Source organism: Corvus brachyrhynchos, unplaced genomic scaffold, assembly GCF_000691975.1.
Source record: "Corvus brachyrhynchos isolate BGI_N302 unplaced genomic scaffold, ASM69197v1 scaffold59, whole genome shotgun sequence".
NCBI classification, from domain to species: domain Eukaryota; kingdom Metazoa; phylum Chordata; class Aves; order Passeriformes; family Corvidae; genus Corvus; species Corvus brachyrhynchos.
This window is the reverse complement of record NW_008246054.1, coordinates 7,368,357-7,377,730: the sequence shown is the minus strand read 5'-3', so window position 1 is coordinate 7,377,730 and position 9,374 is coordinate 7,368,357. Positions and strand designations below refer to the sequence as shown.

The 9,374-nt window shown below is 43.8% G+C and overlaps 2 long non-coding RNA genes across 2 annotated transcripts in view; one reads left to right on the top strand and one right to left on the bottom strand.

The window, feature by feature from the left end:
- LOC108449499 overlaps positions 1-1,852 on the top strand; it is a 4,416-nt gene extending 2,564 nt beyond the window's left edge. Inside the window, exon 3 of the long non-coding RNA XR_001865663.1 lies at positions 241-1,852. This is a non-coding gene — a long non-coding RNA (uncharacterized LOC108449499). The remainder of the gene's footprint in view (positions 1-240) is intronic.
- An 83-nt stretch (positions 1,853-1,935) lies between these two features.
- Positions 1,936-9,374, bottom strand: part of LOC108449498 — a 22,911-nt gene continuing 15,472 nt past the window's right edge. The window contains exon 3 of the long non-coding RNA XR_001865662.1: positions 1,936-2,236. This is a non-coding gene — a long non-coding RNA (uncharacterized LOC108449498). The remainder of the gene's footprint in view (positions 2,237-9,374) is intronic.

The window sequence follows — 9,374 nt, the reverse complement described above, 5'->3', positions numbered from 1 at the left end:
ATGCACAAAGATCAATGCAAATGTGTGTAATGAGCAGCCTCTCTCACCGGAGAACAACTGTGTTACACCACAAAGAGACAAACTGGGTGATTTTAATCCTACTGAGGCTGAAGGGGAGGGAGTTTGCCCAGCTGGCTCATCCTCCAGTGTGTGCTATCTCCAGGCTGGTTTGCTGGGTGATGGAGAGCAGCCTCCCATGTGGGGGAAACACCACCTCGGCCATTTGCTTCTTGTCTGCAGAGCCCTGAGAAGGCAAACGGGCCTGACAAAGAACTGCAGGTCTGCTTTCAGACATCCTTTGAACACTTGGGATCTTCAGGAGGTAAGAACTTCTTTTAACACTCAGGACTTTTTGTCTGCCATGTTTATGCATGATGAGCTTGTGCCAAGGACCCAATTACGATTTTCTTAACTCTCTCCCCTCTTTCTTCTCCACTTCTTCCTCCACCCATTATCAGGGACACCTGGAAACAATAAAGAGTTGTTTGTTTGGTCCCTCCTGCTTCCCCTTATTTTCTGGTGTATTTGATGTTGTGAAAGCAGGGCTGTTAGAGATCCATTAAGCAGTGTTTGTAATGGAAGGGAAGAGTTCTCTCTGGTTTGAGGAAGATAAGGCACATAAATCAAACTCCCCCTACATCTAAACATTTCTGTAAATAGCTGAGAAGGACACAAACATGGAGCAGCTTTTCCTGTGTGCTGCGTACCCCATCTTGTCACCACTGGAAGCCAGGAGAGCTGAAGAATTGGGATCAGAAGCTTCAGACAAGACTGATGAACACGTATTTACAATGAGATAATTCATTTGTTTGCCAAGGTATTGTTTATTCAAGGAGCATCCAGCATGTTCACCCAGCCAGTGAGGCCATTCTCCAGTAATGATCCATTTGGGAATTGCCTCCTCTGGGTTTAGGAAAGGCCCGTGAGTGCCAACTACCTCAATCATGGGGCTGCAGAGACAACACAGTCCTGTCTTTATTCAGTAGGGTTCTGCAGTGGAGGGGTAGAGTCTCCTGCTCTAAGTGATCCTCTACTTTGTGTTTGTATCTGTTCTGCAGCAAGAGGAAACCAGTCAGATCCTACGCATCCCTGTGGGATGTCCATGCCATTTTCTCACGTCCACATATTCAAGATTTTTCTCCCAAGAGATACTCTAGAACTTTTGTTAATAATGCAGTTCACAGCTCATACGGGAAGGAACACAGAGAGTCTTTTTTTAGAGCTGTTTCATCCTGAATCCCTTGGCTTAAATGATACTCTTTCCTTTCAGCAAACTTAATACGGATTGGAAAGACTCCCAGACGTAAAATGTGCAAATTAAAACTCTCCTGGAATGATCAGGAAGGAGAATATTTATTCTCACTCTTGTCCCAACGTCTCAAAAACCCAGGTCAAGAGATTATCCCCTGCTTCTGAAGGAATGAAGAAAAGTGGGCAACAGCCCTTGATAGACAAAACCTTCATGATTTGAGCTCAGAGCTTAGGCCCCAGGTGGATAAATGAGTCCTCTGCTAAAGGATAGAGTCCTTGGATTTAATCTGTACTGGAAGGGGTTTGTGGGCAATTAACAGGTCAAAGGCTCACCCTGAGAACTCCAGAAATCTTTCTTTTTGTACTTCTGGTGACATTATTTAAGGAACATAATGCTGTTGGGTGGGCAATCAGGTTTAACCCTGATTAATTAGGGACTCTGCACCTAATCATTATGGAGGCACAGAACAGCTGGAGGGGAAGGGGCCAGAGCAGAATGAAGCCACACTAACAGGAGTCCTGTGTTTTTCTCCAGCTCCCACTCCATGGCACTGAGGATCACGGTTTTGGACATCCTTCTACAAATAATTTTGTGTTTCTCTCTTCAAAAACAGGCCCCAGTGGAGTTTTGTGGCCCTCACCTGATCCCCCTGAGTGAAAAGCAGAGGCCACGACATCAGAGACTCCAAGTTGCCAACTTGTCTCTTTTATTAATAGGTGGGACAAGATTTTGGAAGGAAGGAGGGAATTTGAAAGATTTTAAAGAAATATTTCAGCAATAGAAGCAAGAGCTTGAAAAGCCAAACCAGTCCATTAATCCCTTGCCAAAGACAGTTTAATAGCCATTAGGAGGCAGACACAGAGTGTATTTCCCTTCTTGGACACGCAGATTTGGTTCTGGAGTTAGAGACACCAACCTCGTATTTCAGGGACTGGCACAGAACTGAGGAGTCCATTCCCCTTTGGGGTGTAATTTCTTAAGATACTGAAAACAAAAGACACATAACATTAAAGATGACTTTAAAAATGTTACTAATAACTCCCTGGGGTCAAGAGATCTCGAAGCACTCAGTTATTTCTGACTTTGAGCCAGAACTAGCAGGGTTTTTCACTTTAATATCTCTGGTGTCCGTGGCTGTGATGTGCTGCCTCTATTTTAACAAGAGATTTTGACAATTTTGCCCTCTGAGTCTTACAGAAATCTACTGTCCCCAGGGAGCATGGCCTTGCAGATGGTTTATACTTAATTTGTTTTTCTCTTTAAACAGATACACTTTCTCAGAGACATTTGCTAGGCAACCACAGCGTAACTGTACTTTTCTACAGAACATTTCATCTAGGCCTGCTAGAAAAGCTTTAAAATCCTGTGAAGAGCCACGTTATGCTGCTGTTCTGTAGCTTATATGGTGTAGGTATGTGAAAAATCAAAATTAAATGTTACATACCATTTTGCAAAGGGAACCGAGGGAAGCTCCAAACATCGTGTTCCTGGGATATTTTCTCTAGTTTTGAGATCATCGAATTGGTCTTGTGCTTTTATTTTTGAGAGCTACATGAATTACGTTTTTTTAAGGTTTCTACCAAAATTGAGGATGCAATCTGTGTGTTTCTTTTCCACTGCCCTCCAGCTTCTGATACCAGCTCCAAATTCTCACCCTGGTTTCTTCCAAATCCATATCACATGGAGATGATCCATTTTCATTTCACAGAATTTTGCCTGCTGTTTTAGCATCCATCTCACTAAACATCATCTCCACTTGTCTGACACTGCTGAGCTCAAACCTGGGTGAAACAGCACAATTCTAAACCAGATCTGTCACTTCGATGCAGCTCGGTCCATTCTAATGATCACTTTAAAATTATATTCTTTATAATTAAAGATTAGTCACATCCACCAAAAAAAAAATATTTCCCAACAGATTATGGGTTGGAGAGAAAAATTGTAAAAAAAAACATAGGGATTTTACACTTCTTGGTTAATTTATTTGTCAAGGAAAGGCTATTTTTAGACATCTCCATGAACTTTTTCCTCTTAAAACCTTGTTCTGGACATCCTGTACCCTGGAGACATGGATGCATGGCCTTAGTGGGTGCAAAAGATGTGGAAATGATAAAAGTTACACCAGACTCTAGGATCAAAGACTTTGTTTCAGATGTTGTTCAGGAGGGTGGTCCAGCTCTGAAAGTTCCCATGGGAATCCTTGGTCAAGACCAGGGAGGGTCTTTTTTCTCTAACTGCTGCCTCTAATAGGGACTGAGCAGAGCAGATTCAGATCATCAGCCCCTCTGCTTCGTGCCTGCATTTTCCAGAGTGCCCTTGCTAAAGGTCGGGGTTACACCATCCAACAAGGTCCTGTGAATCCCAGCAGCTGCTCTTCCAATGGGAAGGTTATTAATGGGCATAATTCATCAAGCAGGAGACTTGAGGAAATGAGACTGCAGAAATGCACCTTTATGACTTGTGGAAGCTCAGTTGGCTGTTGACAGGGCTGAGGAGTCTTAATAAGAGGGGTAGGAAGAAAAAAAAACGCCCTTTATGAGGAATTAATTTCCTGTCTCCATTATGAAGTGCTGCAATGTTCATTTAGCATGCAGGAGGTGGGTGTTAAGATTAGAGCTGGGAAGGAAATGGATATCAGAACATGCTAAATCTTCCTCAGTGCCACAGCAAGAAGCTCTGAGAACATGCTGATGAACCTTCTTCATTTCAGCCAACCCTAACAATATCTTCCTGGAAGCAGGAGGCCACTGCTTCCCATTAAATCTGTTCTTCCTATGTTTCAAGCCCTCAAAAGAGATGTAAAATATGTCAAGACTCAGAAGAAGAGACATGCAAATGTTACTGATGAGAAAACTTTCAAGAAGTCTTCACAAATCCATCCTTGGCGCTTTGGGATTCATTCCATGAGGTTAAACCTGTATTTATAACTTCTCTCTTTATTATATTGACGTATTTATTCTTAAGAAAGAAAATGGAGGGGCTGAATGTGTGTTGGAGGACTTCACATCTGCAGCCCTCAGAGACCTAAACAGAGCCCTGCTGATCTGGTCAGCAGACCCAAACTCATCTGATATAGCAACCTTGATCCCTTCAAGAAATCTTACTCTAGATCTGATTTCAAGTATAAAAAGTGCCCTTGCTTTCCTCAGACAAAAAGAAGGTTTGGGTCATCTCATGGAAAGCCATAGGATGTTTAGCACTTTAACTTCTTTTTGAGTGCTGGAAGACTTATCCAGGTGATATGTGAAACCAGAAAAAGACAACAGGGCTGCCCATGAAGTTGATCTTTATGAAGGTTTCCAGCACCCAGCCTTTCCCACTGCTTCAGTCACTCTCTTTTCTGGATACAACAGTACTCAGGGCTCACCTGCCGTGTGAAGACAAATGTCACCTTGCGTGGGTGGGGAGAGAGCATTTTCAGGGACTTTGAGAACACTCTCAGTTCTTAGTGGACTGGGTGCTTTGCTCTTTGCGAAACACTCCTCTCTCCCCATAGTCTGTGATAGTTTCTGCTTTGATTTTTTCATGAAGAATTTGATACCCAACAACATTAGTATCATCACACTCCTCCTTGGTCTGTCTTGTCTGTTGATATTCACCCACTGGGAGATTTTAGATATTTAAGGTTAAAGCTCTTTGGAGAAGACCAGGTTTATTCCAGAGTGCCCTTCTCCAGTACCTGGCACCGTCCCAGGTCTGAGCCACCACCCTGCCAGAGATGATAAGCAAGGACATCCCCCTTTGCAGCTGCTGTAACATCTTGTCACCATCAAAGCCCTGTCCTTCACATCTCATGCAGTACATTTGCTCTGCCTTGTTCTCCCCTTGCAACAACAGACATTGTTTGGTGTGATAATGGAACCTAAGGTCGTATTTTGCCTTCAGCCATCAGCATGTGCAAACGCTGTGTGACTAATGAGCTAGTCCCTGGTGATTCCCCTGTGCTGTTTGTCTACAAGAAGCTTTGTTGTGTTTGCAGTCCCTCCTGACCACTGGTGAAGAGCTGTCTTTTCCCTGGGCTTCTGACTTGAGCTGGAAATCCAATGGCAGTGCAGGTTTCTGCCCACAAGGGACTTCCTTCCCCTCCTCTTCCAAAAATATGCTGAAAGGAAAATCTGCCTTTTGGTTTGTCTGTCTTGCTTTCAATTTGTTTTCAGTTCTTTTTCCTTAGGGGACTCTTTTGCTGGCTTGGGGAAGCTTTGTTCTCTCAAGGATGTCAGATGGTGGCTTGGCCAATGCACATGCTGGGGATGAGTGGGACAGACGTGGAGAAAATGGGGCAGCAGCAGGATTGGTGCATGGCCACAGTGCCAGGAGATGAAATAAGGTTCTCCCTTCCTCCGTGTTTCATGGGCAGAAATGACTCAGCTTGACATCACAGAAAGCTCTTGGACAAGCAAGGTTTAAAAATGATGGATTATAGGACGCAACTCATCAGTGACTCAGCTTGCTAGCGTTCATCACTGGAACTCTGACCCTTCCTCTTCTCCTCCAGGGTTTTCTAGCCCTGGATCATTGGCAGCGATTAAAGGGGCAAATGGACAATATTTTCAGACACTGTGAACACTTTTGGAGAGTGCACTCCCAGTGTGTACTTGAGCAAAGACACTTTTAAAAAGGACCTGCTTTTCATGAAGCATTGAGTGTCTTCTGATCTGAAAAGTCAGGTCTCATTAAGGATGCCCACATTGGACATCCTTGAAATATGAAAGCTAAGGGAAAAAAAAGGTGGTGAGGTCTGGCTCAGAGTGCCCAGAGAAGCTGTGGTTGCCTCATCCCTGGAAGTGTCCAAGGCCAGGTTGGACAGGGCTTGGAGCAACCTGGGATAGTGGAAGGTGTCCTTGCCCATGGCAGGGGGTGGGATAGGATGAGCTTTAAGGTTCCTTCCAACACAAATCAGTTTATTATCCTATAATTCTACGAAAATTAACTCCTGACTCCATTTGGAAAAATACCCTAAGGAGCTGCAAGGGACTTTTCAGGATTCTTAGAGAAGTCCCTCCTGGGTCAGACTGACACTTCTGGTACACAGTGACCCAAATAGGCAGGCAAAATTTCCTTTTCTCCTTGCAAATGTAGTTTACAAACTTTCTTTCTCATTCCACCCTACATTTCCACAATTTGTTCTCTCCCTGACATCTAAATCCAAACTCCTGCTTTGCTCTGAACTAGAGAAAAAAGCACAGATATGATTTTGTTTTGATCGGCACCTGACCCTCTCTCCTCATCTCCTTTTTTTTACCTGTTGAAGGGAATCCATCAAGATAATTTCCTGTTATTAGGTCTGAAGTGTTTTGAATTTGGAATGGTTTCTCACTTAGAAAGAATTGATGCCTATAACTTGTAATGTGCTCGCAGTTGTGTGCAGTGCCTGGCAGCCCAAACTCCATTCCAGGGAGCTAATCCCAGTGGCTGAACTCCATTAAAGCCTAGATGCTATCTGTTAATACAGCCCTGTAGTTTGGGTCATTGTGCTGATGTAAGGAGCACAGCTGCCTGGAGACAGATTATGATGTGAGGGGACATCTTTATTCTATTTTAAACTGAAAAAAATGGATGGGAGACACACTAGTCATGATTGATTAAAGATATGAAAAGGACTTTATGAGCTTTCTTGAGCGCTCTGTGTTTCTCATTCTGTTTGTCATTCCTCTGTGTTTGGTAAATAAATAAATACATAAATCCAAACCTTGAGGATAATAGCAAAGAGAGAGACTCCTCGTGTTCAGTGGGTTTTATTATAATGGGCTGAGGACTGTGAGTCTCAGAAATCAATTCCCAGCTCTGGCACTGATCTATTATGTAGTCCTGGGACACCTTTTTCCCTTATATCTTCTCCCACTATTATTTCATCCAATCTGTTTAAAATTATAAATATAACATGGCAGTGCCTTTGCTCTCCTGGGTGTGTGTGCAGATCCAATCACAGTGACAATCCAGTCCCTGCTGGCTTCTCTGGGCCATCATCCAAACAATGTCTCTTTCCCCATCTACTGCGTTTCAGAGCCATGTGCCATTTTACCAAATAAATATTGATCCCTCATTTCCCAGCACTGGTTATTCCAGGGACACTCTCTCACCTGAAGCCTTCAACCTCCCTGTCTTCCTTCTCACTGCATTACCAGTAATATCCAGGGCTGGAGATCCTCTGCACATGGAATAACACTTCTGTTCCTTATTCTCTCTATGTGGAGTGGTTTCTGTGTGCTGTGTCACAGCCAGTGCTCACCTGACTCCCTTATCTAGGGGAGGCATAAACTGGCCTGGCTCTGCCTCTGGATCCACCTCACCACTCCTGCCATGACTGCTCATGTCTGAGGTTGTACTCTGACAGCTCCATGTACTCCTTGGCAAGCTTGGAAAGGAAACAGTCTTAGAAAAAAAAAAAAGAAATCACATTAAGCATAACATGTGTTTCATGCTCCTTTAGCATCTTATCCTGCTCCAGAGCATTGTAATTCCCCTGGCTGCTTTTGAATTTCATGTCACACTTTTAAATGTGGTTTGGTACATTCTCTACATGCTCTGTCAGTAGAGTTCTGCCAATAACCTCAGCCCATGAGCGCTGGGAAAGCAGCTCCTGGCTCTGCTTCCCTGCGTGCTGAAGTGTGGGGATGTCACAAATGGAGATATTTGTCACGTGGGAAGAAACTCTTCCTCCTGCTGGAGCCACGCAGGAGCCTCTTTCAACAAGGCAGGGTTTTATTAACTGGGTCACTCATCTGCAATTCTGTCCCGAGCAAGAAGCATCCACAGGACGTGGCTACAAAGGGGGGCCTGAGTGTGTTAGTTTGAATTAATTTTTAAAGCAAACAAGTCAAAACTTCTTGCAACGGTCTTAAACATTCTCACCATGAATTATATAGACTCATCTTAAACTTGAACAAGGTTTGACAAATCCACTTTGAAAGTTCATTAAAAGAAATGTTCAGGACTGTCTTCCATGGAGACACAAACCCCCTGTCTGTCCTTAAACTAAGCCAAATCAACAACTGCATCTTTGCTGGGAGACAAGAGAATGCAGGACTGTGGAAAGGAACCTTCAAAAACCCTGAGTTACTGGTGGGGTTTGAGCTTTCCACTGAGAGACAATGTCAAGACACAGAGACAACCAGGATGTTTGGGAAAAGATGAGAAGGAAAGGGCTAGAATCTGCTTATCTCAGTGAACATTGAGGGTGACACAGATCTTGTATAGGAGAAATAATGTCTATTGACTTCAGTTCCTCTTGAATCAAGGGTGGTATTTCTGCTTGTTGTCTCACAGCAGCCTCATTTATCCTGTTTTTCCTTGCTCCCCTTGAAATTTATTCATCATTTATAGATGTGCCCAGTGTGCCAACACGCTACATTTAAATTGGTCATATGGGTTTAAAGGAGCCAAATTCAACTCCTCCCTGGTGCTTAAGTTTATGTTTGATTTGAGGACAAGGTAAAGGTGAGATTTCAGACCAGACTTTCTGATGTGCATTGATTCTTTAAGCCAAAAAACAACAATCAGAAATTTCAGTTTTGTCAAAAAAGGCAGCAGACACCCTTCCAAAGAGGGAGTGAATGGATTTTTAAACTGAGAAGTTTTAGTTTAGCCACAGCCATTCTTCAGGGCAACATCACAGCTGCAGATGTAGTTTAGATACTTTGAGGTGTTTGCAAAGATTAATTAGTTGCCTAAATGGGAACTGAGCTCTGATGAAAATCTGGCCCTTGTGGGCACTGAGCCTCGGGCTTGGTGTGCTTTTGAAAAATCTCACCCCAGAGGCCTCGGTGGATGCACTTTCCTGACCTGAGCTCATGCATTAGAGAATAACCTCAGAGTTATTTCAGTGCTTCCAGGAGCTCAGGCTCATTCTTTAAAGTGAACAACCTAATGCTTCCCAAGTTCGCTGGGAAGTGGTGAAAATCCCCAGAGGGTTCCCTTTTTGGAGAGAGTTCATCCGAGGTAACACCTCTGGATAGGCAGCAGACTGTGTGGGTGGAGATGTGTATTTTAATAACTACAGAGCAGGAATCTGAGCTACACCACCTCCCTTTTACTGCCACCCGCCCTCCCCTGCCCACCTTGTCCCTCCACAGCCACCCAACCCTCTCCTCTCCTCTCCTCTCCCCCCCTCTTCTCTTTCTCA